Genomic DNA, 18,005 nt, shown 5'->3' with positions numbered 1-18,005 from the left:
TGCGCGTGTTTCTGTTCCGCAGAAAAAACGGATTTTTGTACACAAGATCGTGGACATCGCTAGTTGATGATACTAAATCTCTAGTCGCTAAAATATAAATTCAATAAACGTTTGATTACAGGGTAAGTTCTAGGATTCCTTTAACCTATCAATTGTGCTGCTCTACCTCTGAGTTTGTTTTTCATGTGAATCACTTATAGATCGCGTTGGTCAGCTGTGGACATGCGATATGCACAATCACAGCAGTTCTAGCAACGTTATCAGATCCTACTGACTGCGCCAATTGTTATACTCACTCTTTCGAATGTGACTTTTTAAAAAACACTAAATTTCTGACTACAAACTTCACTTGAACAAATAATGGAAAATGTCGTTACAGAGACAAAGGCAAAACTTTAACGAATATGGAACAGTCATTCGGCCTCGCAGGGTCCATTTGTAATGTGTAGACATCAATGTCAGCAGGATACGATAGGAAATAACGAAAGTATTGAGTTGACTCTGCTGACTCTGCTGACTCAAAGTCTTGGAAGTCGTTATTTTGGTGATATGATACCAGGGAGATCGTCTTACTCACGATACAACATAGCAGTCAGGCAAGTTTTATGTTAATATGTCTTACATGCATAAGAAGAAAAATAAATTTCATCAGTTCGGACTTCCATTGTCTAATATAATATAAATTGATTCGGAATCTCAGAAGGAATCTGTAGAAAATTGAAAGGAAAAATAACAATTTCATTTAACAAAAAACTAAGATTACAAAGAAATAACATACAAGCAACAACCAAAAAAAAATGGAAAAATAAAAAAAATTGAATATTAATACGAGCTGAAAATAAAAAAAAATCATCATTAACAAGAAATGAAAATTAAAAATTAAAGGATTCCAAACCAAGTTACGTGACGACGTTTCGATTGTTAGTATCCACAATCGTCTTCGGGTGATAACTGGACTTATTCCTCCGAGATCCGACTATTTATAGGTCATTCGATGGTGCTTCTACCTATCCCCTCTTCCCTCTCTCCGCTTCATTGGTTTTAGCGGGAGATGACCGTTTGGCGGGAGTTGGTCGTTTTCCGCTTGATTAGAGGTTTTCATATATTACGTATCTCTACGCTAGCTTGACTAAATGCGATGTTGGACAACATATACGCGGCTATATTGAATTTTCTCCTAAACCAGTGTTCCTCTTTGTGGATGATTTCAGCTTGAGCCCGCTTGATGTTATGTTGATGAGTCCAAACAGGCTCTGCAATTCCAGAAAATCCGGAATAGCAGGGGATGGGTGAAAGCACTCGAATGATCTATAAATAGCCGGATCTCGGAGGAGAAGTCCAGTTATCACCCGAAGACGATTGTGAATACTAAGTTAATTGATAATTTGATTTTTTTTGTTGTTGCTTGTATGTTATTTCATTGTAATTTTAGTTTTTTGTTCAATAAAATTATTGTTTTTCGGTTAATCTTTTTAATTTTTTACAGATTTTTTCTGGAATTTCGAATCAATTTATATTATGTTGGACGAGTGGTCTCCAAACTTTGAAGCCTTCAGACCATAATGATTTTTTCAGTTTGTTCCAAGGGCCAATTTCTGCCCTTAACTATATTCTTAGAGTAGGATAGTCGCAAAGTGCGTGACCTGAGCAAACTTACGCTTTTTTTGCATTTCAATTATTATTGTGTATTGTGACACTTAACGACATCTAGTGGCGAGTAGTGGTACTATGTACTATCTTTTTCAGCTACCCGCTAGGTGGCATTAGGTGTAATTAAATATTTGGAATTACCGCGTTGGTTCTGGAAAGTTCTGGTTCTAGCTAGTGTATTCCGATCACCTCGAGATGGCAGTAATAATTGCATATAAAAAGGCTAGCGGCGCAACTGCGAGTTAGTCTGCGTAGGAAAGGCGAAGGACGCGTAACTGTCTATTGTGAAATAAAGTAACACCCGTCAATAAAAGTGTTCTGATTTGACTTATTGTTTTTATGTGTGATTTGTTAGTATGGAAAAGAAGCGGAAAATCGACAATGTATGCAGAACGTTCCAAGAAAAATGGAACTTTCAGTATTTTGTGATTGAGTCCAGTAATAAGGCGCTATGTTTGATTTGTAATGAAACCACTGTAACATTTAACGACACTATGAATCGAAACATCTTCAAAGTTACTCCAAGTATACAGGAAGTTTGCGGAAGGAAAAATTTGAAGCTTTGAAACGCGAACTCAAATCGCAGCAATCTTTGTTTACCAAAGCGAATACTGAACAAGAGTCTGCAACTCGCGCCAGCTTTCGTGTGGCTCTTGAAATCGGAAAACGTGGCAAACCATTCACCGATGGAGAAATAATAAAAGAGTGCTTGATTGCAGTAGCCGAAGAAATATGCCCCGAAAAGATAAATTTATTTAAAAGTGTCAGTTTGTCAGCAAACACCGTGGCTCGGAGGGTGCAAGACATCGCAGAAAATATATCATCCCAACTGTAACAAAAATGGACATCATGAGTGGTTTTCTCTAGCATTGGATGAGTCAACGGATGTGTCAGATACTGCTCAGGTGTTGATTTTTATTCGCGGAGTAGATAAAAGCTATGAAGTGTTGAGAAGAACTTCTTGATATTGATAGTATTCACGGCACGACAACTGGGGCAGATATTTTTAAGGGAGTTGAAAATGCTATTAATAAAAAGAACCTTCGATGGAGAAATTAGAAATCTATAACAACTGGTAAAAATATGGTAAAAATAAAGGAGTGGTTGCACTTGTGTCAAAAGCTGTAGAAAATGATGGTGGTTCAAAACCATTAGTCTTACATTGTATCATTCATCAACAGTCCTTGTCCAGAAAATGTTTGGATATGTCTGAAGTTCTAAAACCAGTCATATCAGTTGTTAACTTCATCAGATCCACTGGGCTGAATCACCGACAATTCCGCGAGTTTATTCAACAGATTGGAGAAAATGATTTACCATATCATACTGCCGTACGCTGGCTTAGTTGCGGAAAAGTCCTTAAGCGCTCTTTTGAACTTCGAGCAGAGATCGAAATTTTTTTAAATGAGAAGCAGCGCCCTTTTGCCGGCTTAGAAAATAATGATTGGATGTGGAAGTTAGCCTTCTATGTCGATTTGACAATTCATATGAACGAACTGAATTTGAGATTGCAAGGAGCTTTTCCCTGATTTATACACCAATATCAAATCCTTCAGGCAGAAAATAATACTATTTCAATCGCAATTACTTGAAAAATGTTGCTTCTGTGGTTTCTACAATGTTTATTCAACTGTATGTATCATTTCTTTTTGTGATTTGAACCTGAATAAACATTATTATTATTATTTAGTATGAGTGAAACGAAATCTGCTTATCTTTTTGCCATGGAATCTAAACCACTTATGTTAATTTGTCAAATTCAGCAGGAAGTTTTGCCCGATTTAAATGGGACATCTTCATGAGTTCCCATGAAATTATATTTGTTCACGTTTCCGAAGACTCTTCAGATACTCCCGTGGGTTGAAACAGTTTACTAAAATAATGGAAATTTAAGTTTTGAAGAGGAATATTAGATTTCCTGTATGGTTTCCCATACATCACGAAAACTGAGGTTCGTGATCGAATGTCCAGGCAAGCGCAAAACAAATTTTTCCACGGCCATTCTTGAATTGGAAATCTATAACAGACTTATCACTCACTAATCATTTCATCATCATCCTTACATACATAAATGAATTTATTTCATTATTATCAGACACACCAATTCCAACAAGATTCCTGAGGCTGAAGTTGAATCAAATAAGCGAATGAATGTCAAATTTTCTTATTGCCCATAATATCCCCTGTGTATGAGTATCTCCTGGAATAATATCGGAAAGGAAATGAAACACTTTTCTAATTCTATGTTCAAATACCTTCCAACGAAATGAGAATTTTCATTTTCTATCTAGATACACAGCAGTCTGTCGGCGGAACAAACAGCTTTCAGTCTGCTTCCTCCCCTTGAAAACCTCGGTCAATGGCAATGAATGGCTCGACGAGAAACTCTTTAAAGCTCTGAATGCCATCCGGTGATGGGTTCAGTCATTTTCTGGAAAACCCCCGAACGATTAGAATTCAGATTACAGTTTCCGGCAGTATCCTTGGAGGGAACTCATCTCTGACACTCAATTCGATGTGATTTCCAACGTTATTCCCAACCGTTACAGCAAAAAACACTGGAGCGCCTTTTTTACGGATGGAACAATTTTCGAAGCCTGATGAAAGATTTGCGAAGAAAGAAAACATCCATTCAGATATTTAATTGAAAAGCGGAGTTGAGGAGGGTATCTATTCATTCTATTGAGAGCTTTGGAGTCTCAAACAGACATGAATCTGGTACAGATTGCTGTGGTTTTATGGAAAAATATAAGTCGATTCGAATTCTCAAAACGATTATTATATTTGAATTTTTTTTTCAGTCCAGGTCAATACTCACATATTATTGCATGAAGTTGTAAAATTATTACAATATGTTAAAACAACGATAAAAATAAAATAAATACAACAATAAAAATTAATTGGCGCTCCGGGGCGACTTCATTGATTCCAGTGGCGCATTTGCTTTTTCAGCTGCAGGAAAACCCGGAAAAACCTGCAGCACCACATCATCTGAAGATCTTGATCTACCAATGTCCTCTCTGTCATAAAACAAAATGTAGGGTGTCTCCAGAGGCTCCAATAAATTCAATGCATCACCAGAACACTTCGTGACACGACTATCGTCAAACTTATACCAGGCCGTTTCTTCTTTGACCAAGGCGTAATAATGACCACATTCAACGCCAGAACCACAGTGAACAATGACTGCATGAATATTATAACAGTGGTCTGCTAGGTTGAAATGTTCATCTATTTCGAACCTTCCAAAGAGTTTCTTGCTTCCGTTAGAGGTTGAGTCTTGTTTGAAAATCATCAGTGTTATTATTAGATTGACTGGTGCCTCAGCTATACTTGTTTCCTTATAACAGTCAGTTAGTTCGGCGCATGTTTGACAATACAGTCGATCATCACCTGTTAAAAATTCCATTTTCAGATGATTTAACAATAAGCTTTGCACGGACTGGTAATCAGTTGTATTAGGAAAAGCTAGATGAAGTTCCAGAAATTCACATAAGTTTTCAGTTCTTCTTGAACATTTACCACAAAGTAAAAAAGTGAGGATTTTTCCAGCAAAAGATTTACAAACACAAGACGAGATGGGTTGTACGGAATCATTCAGTCCAGAGCGGCTGGGAGTATTGATTTTGCTATTGTTTTGCTCACGAAGAGTATTCAACAAGAACCCCAAGAATTCGGAACAATCCTCTTGTTGTTCTAACGAGTATTTAGTGGACTTCAAAGACTCCAGGAAATCGGTTGGAGGGAAAGATGATACCTTCTTACGAAACTGCAGCTGCATGAACAGTTGTTTGAGTTTGATGAATAAGCAGGAAACATTCTCGTTCTCGTTCATTATTAAAACTTCGTTCTTGAAATTCTTCGTCATGAACAACACTTGTAAAATGCTATTCATGTAACAAGTGTTTCACAAATTATCCAATCCAATTTTCTTCTCTAGATTTTTAGGACAACTCTCTACTGATTCGTAAGGAAGAACACGTTTCACAGAATCTCCATAAGAACCATTTCTCAAGCTGCGATCGATCCTTCCAAGTGAAAAAGGGTTTCGTAGAGGGATCGATTCGGCTCTTGCTTCAAGAAGCGCTTCCACTGAAATGGTACCAATTTTACGAGGAATGCAACTCATTTTTTGGGGCCAAGAATGACCTGAGTCCCCTGACCGCACTGAAAAAGAAGAAGGTGAATCAATCACTTGTGAATTAACCTTGATAGGAGACTGATAAATATCCACATATTTTGCCTTGTTTCGAAGAGGTTTCAGTTCCGTACTGAAATTAGGGCAATGCATGATCTCATCAAAATTATGTGAAGGATGAATAGTTCCAAGTACTGAAGCAGCATTGCCACGTTGAATAGCAATACTAATTCTTTCTATCAAAAAAGAGGTAGAACGGTGATCTTTCGTTGCTTGGCCTATTCTCCTTTCGAGTTCATGAACGAATAACAGAGACTCCGGGCCATAAACACCAAAAGTTTCAACCGCTACTGGATGAAACAGATAGTTGTTTCCAAAATTTTGGTATTTTTTCCTTTTCAATTTCTTGCCAGACAATGCTGCAGTTCCAGCAGACTTGGAACTTTCGGCTAGATGGGAACCCGCGACCGTGTCAACGCAAGTAAAGTCCCATGCCACAGGTTAACCGTATTTCCATGGTATAAGAGACATGCCATCTGGTCGTTTACCATCATCTCGACTGGTACCTGAGGGTACCAGTCGTATGTATTGTGTATGTGATGTATTGTGCTATGTAAATACCAATTGTTTTTGTTTTTTTTTTGTTCTTCATACATATGGTCAAAAACTATCTGAAATTTTATTCAACAACTACCTGCCAATGTATATTATTTTATAGTGTATAGTTTCGAGAACACTACTCGAATAAATTTAACTTGACAAGTAGCGATAGCTACTATGTGTGAATTCATTTATTGAATTATTTCAACCAAGCTTTGTCAATAAGATGTTAATCTTCAGACAATCTTTGACTTTGGCTTTGACCCATTGTACATCCTCCCGAGGACCTTCTTGAGGTTCCCTCCGTGGGGAGATGCACAAGTGAGGGAGCTTTCCTGCAGAAGCAGCCGGTTCCTTGCCTTCATTCAAGGCTGAGCTCTTGGCGCTCGGCGCAGGAAGTGCCTTTGTTGTTGTACGTGATCTGCTATGTCCAGCCCCATTCTAAGCGGTAGATTGGGGTAGGCATTTCGGTTCATCCCCAACCACCGCCTTAGATTAAGGTGAGCACTTCTGTCCAGCCTCGAGATTAGTTTTTGTGTTTGTTGTTGCTGTTTTTGATGTGTGTTCCCACGAGTAGCAAGGAAAGAGTGGGTTACTTTTGGCAGAGCCCCGCATTCCCAAATGTAGGCCAATTACAATGAGGTTTCGCCCAGTTCCCCAAGGGGATCGTTTGTGACCGCATATCAACCCACGGCCATTCAGCTATCGGCACGATTCCTTACACCTAAGCTTGGGTAGGCTGGTCCACGCTGGTATGTTTTGCAAAGGCTTTTGGGGGGGTTTTGGTTCCCCTTACCCTACTTATTTCTGCCACTGATCAGGAGTCCGGCGACCCCGTACGAAAGGCCATATATCATTCCACCAAGGACTCCAATAATCCTAACAACCATCTTGACAGAGTGATCTGGATAGAGTCTGCGGAGTTCGAAGAGGAAGTCTTGATATTTTATCAGTTTTTCCTCCTCTTTTCTTGTGATATAGCACTATTAGGGCCGCGTTATGTCGACTGATATAGGTCAAGAACGCATGTGCTGGACATGGTGATAGCAAGTGCATTGAGGTCTTGGGCGCCTCGCTGCAGGTCCTATACCTCATACCAGGAACCTCTACATTCATCACGTGACTGCGGTAGACTAAGGTGTTGAATACACCATCATGGCAAGTCATGATGAACCTTTCAGTTTCCGACTTCAGCCCACTCGACCTGAGAAAAGCGAAAGTCAAGCGCTTTGATGAGTCGAAGTCTCCAATGTTATTGAAGAAGACCCCATGCATTGGCTTATTCTTGTGTTTCCGCAGAAGTGAGGTGATCTCTGCGGCTTTTATATGAACTTTTTGCTAAACGGGTTCCAACTCGGTGACAGAGTTGTAGTCCCCTCGTTCAGTGTCGAAAACTATAGCGAGTTCAACAGCTGCTCGGGCAGCTGCCATGAGGAGAAATGCTCCAATTCCTGCTCTCTCATGGTCACCGACCATGCAGAGAAGGGGATCCGAACTCCAGACGACTTTACAGGCTGTATCCAGTACCATTCTGTCATGTAGACACTCCAAACTCAAAAGTTCACGGCCTCCCTGTTTTTGGGGGAAGTACAACCGTGGAACGGACGATTTGGGCTGTAAACTCCTATAGAGATGCATCATTTTTCGGGTCTCTATGTCGAGTTGAAACAGCTCCTCCCGAGTTCACTTCACTACTCCAAACGAGTATTATTATTATTATTGATAATCAAAAGGCTTATACATGCTTATCCCACCATATTTGTTCCATCTATTTCTGCATGATATATGAATTGATCTCATATATCAGAAGCAACAGGAAAGCTACTTCTAAAATAAACATGAATCTACCAAAATAAATCAGCTGGCCTTCCACTAGAACAACGAAAAACTTTGCTCATCGTTTTATCGCTCTGCCATAAATTCCCATGAAGGAAAACCTCGGTCAGATGCCCCATAACAGAATATAATAAATATTGTTCGGCTTTGTCCTAGAATTTTTACGAATCGATTTCCCAGGCTTTCGCTGCGCTGTAGAAGGCTCTTGAAAATTTAATTAAATACTGAAACCACTTTCTGGATATGAACATGAAAGATTTGATAGGTGATCAACGCCATTATTAAATTTATAATTAATGGTTTGGGGAAGGTTTTGAATGCTGGTTCTGATAGAGAAAATATGTTTCATATTGAATAGTATCCGTTCTATAGGAAAGTATCCGATTATTATTGGTATCCGAGTTTTGCCGTGATCTTCTTTGGTTTAAATCTTTGTATGATACACAAATCTTTGTGGAAAGTTCATTTTGAAATTGAATATTTCCGTATCTTCTTCAAAAGATTTCTCTTTTTTTTTATGAAATATTAATGTCGTTAATGAATGTTAATATGAATATCAACTCAAATCCAATACCATTCGATTTCAGTTGAATTGAAGCCAATTTCATTGTGAAAAACATTCTCACAAAAATAATAACTTCAAAATAATCATCACTTGCAGATCCATTACAGGAGTTTCCATTAAAATCCTTTTGTAACCTCCATTTACCAGTTCGCGGTTCGTAACAGTAGGTATATCAGAATGTCCTTTTTGAAATGAATAAGGATAATCTTTTTCATCTGTTGGTGTTTCCATTCTGTCTGCATCTGTTTCTGAAATTCAACTCATATGTACTCTTGGAAAGCGCCATTGTTGGCTGAAAATGCAAAGCGAGAAAATGGAAAACGCTCGCTGGCGGCACTATAATATGGGAATAAAATGCCGAATGGAATGTCATCATGAGGATTCTTATCAGGGGCCATTTCTGTGGGTTATTGAAATGGTCTACTATGTGGAAAGGTTGGTGAGGTACTCCATTGTTTTATTTTAGCGTATAATGAGCAATTTCTATTCCTACGTTTCTCGGCTCTCGTTTTCGATCTGTGATGAAAATCAGCTGTACCAGATCTGGAAAAAGATGTTAAGAACCCTCATCTTTCAATAAATCTGGAAAGTACGTTGTAATTAATGGATTTCTGAAGTTTCAACCTCTGTATATGAGAATAATTCAAACTCTCAACTTTTTTTTAACTCTCACTCATTCAAATATCAACCCTCAAATCTTTGTGAGTTGTGATATGGTAAAACGTTGAATTCGTCCACAGAGAAGGTGTCGAAAGTTTCGGAATCTAGGAGAAAATTGATGGATTTTGTATCAAAAATACCGGGGCCGCAATATTCGAAAAATATTTCAGACGTGAAAATAATATCTGGATATACGAGAAAAAATAAACAATGCATGCTTTCGACTGTGTGGATCATGAAATACTGTTCCGGAAGCTTCTCTACTCCGGCTTCAGAGGAGTTATACTGAGCTGGTTGAGGATCACGTATTCGTGATAATGTACGTATTCGTGATACGTATTCGTCAGAATACGAGCTGTTTGTGAGAACAAATTATCGCTCAGGAATTGGGAAAATACGTGGAGGTGTGCCTCAAGGTTCAATACTAGGGCCAATATTGTTCCTCATCTACGTCAACGATTTGAAAAGTATAAATATTTCAGAAAAACCCACGCTATTTGCAGACGATACTACAATTTTTTTGGCAATCGGACAATGCGAATGATTTACCTCAAACCATATTCAATGATATGATGAAAGTAAAAAGTTGGTGTGATTCAAATAGTCTTTTTCTGAGTATCTCGAAAACTAATATAGTAACTTTCAGATGTGAACTTGACAATATACCCACTGAAAATGACATCTTCGAGAACAAAAGTAGCCTAAACTTTTCAGGAGTACTAAATTTTCAGGGGTACTGAATTTTGAAGACCATATTTATGTCTTGTGTCACAAATGAACTTGGTATAACAGCAGCGAAGATTGTTTATTTTTCTCTGGTGGAATCTTTCCTGTGATATGGAATTCAATTTTGGGGCGTATGTAGTGGTTATCTAGTACAAAATATTCCAATTTTACCAAAAGGAGCCGAAATATATATGTGCAAATCAAAACGTACAGACTCTTGTAGATTACTCTTTACCACCAATGGGATGTATCTTTAAAATGGAAACATTGTGTTCACAATAGAGAAAGAAGTCCACAACGAATTGTCATGCTTAGACCTATTGGTGAAGAGAACCGAAACTAAATGGGAAACATGTGTATACCAATAACCTATACTCACACAGGACAGTATCTAAACCAGGAATCCAACCTCCATCAATCGACTGAGAGAGGAATCATCAAGACTCTAGTAGACCATGCTTTCGGGCTCTGTAATACGAAGGAAGGTCTCGAGAAGGAACTAGACATCATCAAAAATGATCTTCAGCGGAATGGCTACTCCAAAGCGATGGTAAAAAAGACTGGCTAAAAGACAGCAGGAGCCTCGTAAAGAAGATAGGCCGTCACAACCAGTGCTTGCACTTCCCTACATCAGAGGATTATCAGAGAGGATAAGAAAAATTGGTTTCAAGTACAACATCAGGACCTGCATCTAAGAGGCCATTTATAGTTCGCATTGTCGAGCACAAGAAACACACACAGCGAGGAGAAACCAGCAAATCAGGAATAGCAGAGCATGTTTGGACTTATCAACATAACACCAAGTGGTCTCAAGCTGACATCATCAACAAGAAGGTACACTGGTTTAGGAGAAAATTCAAAGAAGCTGCATATATGTTGTCCAATAACACATTTAGCCAAGCTAGCGAAGAGATACGCAACATATGAAAACCTATAATCAAGCGGAACACGATCCACTTCCACCAAAATATCAGCTACCGCTAAAACCGATGGAGCGGAGAAAAGGTAGAGGTTTCAGGTATAATTTCAGTTTTTTCCCTTTATATAATTGTTATTTTTCAGCTAATCTTTAAAATTTTTTATAGATCCTTTCGGGGATTTCAAATCAATTTGTATCATATTAGACATAGAAGTCCAAACTAATGGAATGGTTGTAAAATGTTCAACCATTTACCATTACAGGAATGTAAGAGAAATAAAACCTTTGCAATGCTTCAGGAATGTTATGAGAGGCTTTTTGAGTGATATACCATTCTATAATATACAAGGATATTATTTGAAAAAAAAATATTAATTATTCACCAGTTTACGACTCTTATGTTTTTATATATATATATATATATATATATATATATATATATATATATATATATATATATATATATATATATATATATATATATATATATATATATACAAACTGATTTAATGTATCAAATGAAAATTGATTAGATTGAATGCACTTTGTTTTCACATATGAACTGTATTACATATCAAGTGAAACTTTGTCCACAATAGTACAATAAATCATATTTTATCTTTCTCTGAATATGATATGTGGGCAGTATGGAAGGCAAAATTGAAACTGAAATAGAACACGTTAAATTATTATCATGGTTAAATATTTCCGTGTTGGAAATCACACGTTGAAAGGTAAGACCTCGAAAGTCCTCAGCCTTAGTTTCGACTTCTGAGGGGGGCAACAGCTGGTAAATGGAAAAACAGATTTCAACAGAGGAGACAGATATCGTAGCTGCGATTACATGTGAACGGTATAAAACATTGATGTCACCTGAAAGATTATATGATCTACAATTTATTGTTGTAAGCACTTGAAATCAATAAAAAATTATTCGTTTGACTGGAAAACCAATTCCTGTTTCATTGATCCTCAAAATTGCACTATGGTTGTGATATTAATTCTCTTAAAACTTCTATTCCTGTTTCGTGAGTTCGATATAAACGCCTCCGAATAGCAATCGAAATTACTGGGTATCTTGATTTATGGAGCTTTATTTGGATTTGAATCGATAAATGGAGTTTTGATACAAAAAGGTAATTTACAGTAAAATTTGCAGCTAAAATTACGTCAACAATTATAAGGATAATAGATGACTTGAATTAATGTTTATTGGTAACAAAAAAGGAAGAAAGAACATGCAAATATAGATGAGAAAATCGTGTCGATTTTCACAGTTAAGGGCATATTGGAGTATCGGAAAGTTCAGAATGTATCATAATAATAATATTGAGCTGCTTCATTTCGCTTCATCACTACTATTTTATTGCTTCCATACTATGGCACGTCAAGGGATACACCTCCAGAATTCCACATTTATTTATATTTTTAAGGACAAAACACAAGCTCTGTAGGAAAATTCTTGAGACGCTATTAGAGCGGTGCCTTTGAAAAAGTAGTGATTCACTTTGGATATTGGATATGAATCGCTGGAGATTAAATTCATTTGGAAATCGTTCTCAGCGAGTTTACTCCATATAAACGCAGTTCTGCGAATAAAAGAGTTTTAAAACAGTGGAGTTCGAGATGTACTGAGCCTCAAAACGATGAGCAGCCACAGTCCGTCGCGTATTTTTATTTCTGTCTTGAGTAATTACAAACTGAATACAAAAAATAAAGTCATTCACAAGTTTCAAATGATACAAAAATTGAAAAAAACTGAAACGGACGTTTGCCTAATAAGGTCGGGACCTGCCACTACTGTTTCTACCACCGTATCGACCGCCACCACCGCCCCTTCCACCACGACCACCATCAAATCAACCTCGGTTTCCTCCCCGACCGCCACTAGCGCCGAATCGAACGCCACCGCTACGTCTTTCTCCGCTACCATCTCGGTCTCCATGGCTGCCGCCTCCACGTCTATCATCGCTGCCTACTGCTTCTGCAGGTTTGTCCTCATTGTATCTGTTGCAGTGGTTCCTTCAGGCAAAGTTTGTGTTGCAATCAGGATTGGGACCTCCGCCATCTCTACCTCTACCACCATCAAATCCGCCGCCACATCGCCACAGCCTCCATCACTTCCACGATCCCCGCGAGGACCACCGCGACCTCCATCGCCACCACTCCAGTTGTCTCTCTTGGTCGCCTCGAAAATCTTAACCATCAAACCAAAAAATCGTCGATTGTGCAGCATTAGTATCGTCATGAGTTACAGTAGCTTCTCCTTTACTTTCACCTGTAGCTTCATCTTTGTACAACCAAACTTTACGCTTTTGTGCCCTTTTGACCTTTTGCCAATCGAGCCAAAATGTTGTGCAATGTCTCCTTCATCGAGATCAGGTTTCATTACAGATACAAAAATTGTATCAATTCGAACTACTAAATTGCCATTTTCTTCTTTATTTTAACCACCACCACCACCACCCCTGCCTCCGCCTCCGTCACTACCTCTGCGATCTAATTTCCTTCCACCACCACTACCCCTATTAAGGCCACCTCCATATCCACCACCACCACTTTTATAACTGCCAGAGTTATCACCATAGTCTCCTCATTTCCATAGCCTGCGCCACCTCCTCCACCATATCCACTACCTCCAGATTGGTAGCCACCTCCACCTCCGTAACCGCCATTGGGGGCTCCGCCAGTTTGATACCCTCCAGTACCTTGGGAACCGTAGTTTAGGTAAGGAGTTGCTGGTGGAGGCTGAGAATAATCCGTCCCATCAGAGTAGCGCCCAAAATGGTTGCCATCCGCCATTGTTACAAAAGTATTTCACAAGCACCACGGACGACGAACAATATCTACTCACAGCTTAACGGTAAGCGACGTCCGAACGAATTTTTATATGTTCCGCTCTTGGTGGAATCAAATTCACCTCCCGTGAAAGTATCTATAAAAAACAAATCTCCAATCTTTCTTTGATGTTCCAGACTATCAAGGTCGCGAGTAATGTTTGAGTCTCCAATCAGTTGGATGACCCTCTTCTGGTTGAAATCCAGCAGCTTATAAAACATCAAAAGTTGCTGGAGTTTGTAGTTCGGCACAGTGTTCCAAGCTTTTGAGAAGCAACCTTTGCAATTCCAGCGAAATATGGGTGACATACGATGAAAAGTCGCCTGTTGATCTTTGTATTCATATTGATGATCGCTGAAGATATTAAAGCCTTCCTTTGAGGATATGCTGGTTTATGGCTTTCTCCATTCTCCAGGTAGGTAGTGTATATCATCGACATAAAGTCGATGGTTTCCGATAATTGAAAATCGAATTCGGTCAGAGTATCATTCCTCGAACTAAGCTGAAGCATACAACAAACAACAGGTTTGTCGTAGCCCCATCTGCCTGTGAACGATGTAACCAACTGCATATCCGAAATTTGCCCAATTCCTTGGTTATTCGGTAGATATCAGGATTTTTGAGTAATTGTGCGGTATGGTCTGAAATATCAGGGTCAGAGATTACATATTGCAAATTTTCTATATTTGTTATTTAATAGTCGATAGCGTTCCTCGTTAGACCATATCTTCCATTAGCTATTCTTGTGGGCTCAGTAATCAGAGACTTCAAACCAAAACTACCTAACAAATCGTGTAACATCACATTTTCCACTGACAAATTCAGTTTGTTAATATTCAAATCTCCACACATATAGATATACCTAAAAATTTTTGAAACGTATTCGAGAAGTATATGCAGTTGATTAAAAAAAATGGTAATGTCTTCAGATGGTGACCTATACAGAACAATCACATAACTATTTTTATTGTAGCTCACTGCACTAACCGTCACAATGCATTGCTCTGTTGGCACTTCAGCATCTTTGGGTAAGGCATTCCAAATCCGGTTAAGCGTTACCGCTTCCTCTTTTCTGTTGTAGTTTTCCGCATGTCTATGGAATTCTATGGCTTCCCGTACAAGCCGACTATGGTATCCATGGTCGGGGGCAAGTAGGGTCACATTTTGAAACCCGAATAAAGATAGTAACACTGAATTTTCACAAACAGTTTTACTGAAACTCCTACACTTGACTCAATTAACCACTTATAGTAATGTCGAGACTAGGGAGGGAATCTCGAGTTCAGAATAAACTTCCCTTCAGTGAATTATTCAACTTCAATTTGATAATGACCAATTATCCCAGAAATTGTAGAACGCGTTTGACGCCTCGCCTAGCTCTATCGCAGTTGGTTAATGAAGATCCCAATGACTTCCCTAATGAAATTAGGCAAACCTAGAATGCTATTGATTTGTCGACATTTCACCGTTCCGTGAAATTCGGCGGGAATTAACGCTGGAAAGTTTCTTTACGGTGTTGGAGACGTGAAACGCCATCTGACAGTAATTTATCATGAGAATAGTTCGCTAATGAGCAATGTTGTCGAAATAGTTGATGTTTTCGGGAGATTGATGATTGTTTTTTCGCGCCCTTATCACAAGTTCATGTTACATGCCACAGACCCATGTCAAATTGATGAACCATTTCCTCTTGAAAAGTAGAGAAAGCAAGTTGCCGCCACCAGAATGTGTGATGGGTACGTAATCGATATTATTATGTCTAACGAATAAAAATCTGCTGAATGGGATATTTATGCGTGCTCTTCAAAACGAGTGTTGATGACTCCTCCATTTTAACCTACATACTTACGGTCACAGCTTTCATGGATCTCAGATCTGGCTGTGAATCAAATTATCTAAAAGAACAATTCGTTCAGGCCAGTCTCTAGAATCCTACCCTGTAGGTTAAGGACTGACAGCCATCAGAAAATAACTACCTCTCCCCTGGATGATACCACAAGGCGCGTTGAATTATTTCTAACAGTTGTCAGTGCAGGATTCATCACTGAAGTTATTCCTGCATATCCTGTTGGCGTACAACTGTCTCAATCGATTCTCAATCATTGGAACACACTTGCAGATCGGTTTCGGGCCGTTTAGCCTCTCGTCAGTGCAAAGTAGTGTCTCTATCATCAACATAAAGTCGATGATTTCCAAGCATTGAAAATTGTATTTCTTCAAAGTATCATTTCTTGAACTAGGCTGAAGCGAAAGACAAACAACATATTTGTCATTGCCCCATCTGCCTGTGAAAGAGGTAACCAGCCGCATATTCGAAATTCGCCCAATTCCTCGTATAGGTCTGCAAGTGTGTTCCAATAAATGAAAATCGATTGCGGCAGTCTACAAAAGCACATGACATTGAAAACAGAGAGATTTTTTTCAAGTGAGTCATTACAAATCAATAACAATGGACAGTTTTTGTTAGAACGATATTTTGGATGAATTTCAATCTTGCCTGATTTCCAGTACTTATTTTATTTTTTGGAATCGGTTTCGGGTTTCATCACATTGTCGAGTGTGAAAACTAACTGATACATTTGAAGTCTTTGAACGTGTTTGTATAGGTAGTTTTCAGGTGAGCTGGATATGGAAGGTGATTGAATGGACTGGGGTGCCAACTTTGAAAATTAAAATTTGGAGATTATAGAAATTACCGGAATTGTTAAAACTTATCAATTCGAGTCAGAAGACCCACATAACTCTAATTTCTGTATTTTTTGATATTGTAGGAGCATTTGACAATGCACTACCTAAATCTATAGGATTGTCTCTGGCTAGAAAGGGTATAGAATCGACCATGACTGGCTGGATATATGCCATGCTAGTAAACAGAACTGCAACTACGACCCTTCAAGGCGAGGCTATAAGGTTCAGGGTCACCAGGGGCTGCCCTCAAGGTGGGGTACTATCTCCCCTTCTGTGGTTGCTCCTGGTGGAAAGTCTTGATGCCCTCGACAGAAGAAAAATTGATCTGTTAGCTTATACAGATGACCTTGTCATCCTGGCAAGGTCCACAACGGGAAGGGTAGCTTGTAATATCTTCCAAAGCGCGTTGGACGTTGTTCACAGTTGGTGCCTGACGAAGCAGATGTCTCTCAACTCCAGCAAAACTGTGATAATTTCCTTCACCAAGAGTAGGAAATTGGACAATCTGACGCCACTTTTCCTCAAAGGTGTGGCCATTCCATTCAGAACGTAGGTGAAATATCTTGGCATTGTCTTTGATAAAAGACTCACCTGGAACGCTTACTTGGAAAACGTTTTACACAAAGTCAGACTGTCTCTATGGACATGTCGATGGATTTGTGGTGAACCTTGGGGTTTAGGTCCCAAACAAATCCATTGGATTTATGTGATGATTGTCAGACCAATGATCACTTATGGTGCAATTGCTTGGTGGTCGAAGGCTTTACAGAAAACGGCCCAAGCGAAGCTCTTTGGCTTACAGAGACAGGCTTGGCGATCAGTGGTGCCATCAGTATCACACCATCAGTGGCCTTGGTATCCTCCTAGATCTACCTTCACTCCACATTTTTTTGAAGAAAGAGGCTAGATGGACTGCATACAGACTTGTGCACATTGCAAATTGCACAAATCAATTCAATGCAGAGTGCAACAGACTGTTGGTTGACATTGGAAGCCACAGCATTCTGGAAATGACCTCTGATTGTATGCCTCCAACTGTCAACTACGATCTGCCTTATAAAGTACTATTCCCGAGTAGAGAAGACTGGATCCTGCGGGAGAAGGAAATATTATTATAATTATTAGTTAGTATTGTTGGTTCACACATGGATCAAAACCACTTTTCGGTTCTGTTGCAGGTGTTTTCAGTCGCAGACCCAGGACAGAGTTATCTACTCGCCTAGGAACTTATGCGACTGTATTTCAAGCGGAAATGTACGCTATTGAATTGTGTGCGGAGGAATTGGATGAATTCAACCTCACTCACGAGTCCATGAAAATATTCTCGGACAGTCAAGCGACATTGGAAGCTATTGGCTCCTACCGAGCAACGTCTAAATTGGTAG

At 39.0% G+C, this 18,005-nt stretch overlaps 1 protein-coding gene and 1 pseudogene across 1 annotated transcript in view; one reads left to right on the top strand and one right to left on the bottom strand.

Annotated features, from left to right (window-relative positions):
* Shaw (Shaker cognate w) overlaps nucleotides 1-18,005 on the top strand; it is a 151,417-nt gene that overhangs the window by 70,037 nt on the left and 63,375 nt on the right. The window lies entirely within an intron of this gene.
* On the bottom strand, nucleotides 13,212-13,896 carry LOC111508301 (uncharacterized; annotated as a pseudogene).

Source organism: Leptinotarsa decemlineata, unplaced genomic scaffold (assembly GCF_025532065.1).
Source record: "Leptinotarsa decemlineata unplaced genomic scaffold, Ldec_3_MD MMD2_tig00000010_RagTag_RagTag, whole genome shotgun sequence".
Classification (NCBI taxonomy): domain Eukaryota; kingdom Metazoa; phylum Arthropoda; class Insecta; order Coleoptera; family Chrysomelidae; genus Leptinotarsa; species Leptinotarsa decemlineata.
Note: the sequence above shows the minus strand (reverse complement) of the source record. Positions and strands in the feature narration are given on the sequence as shown.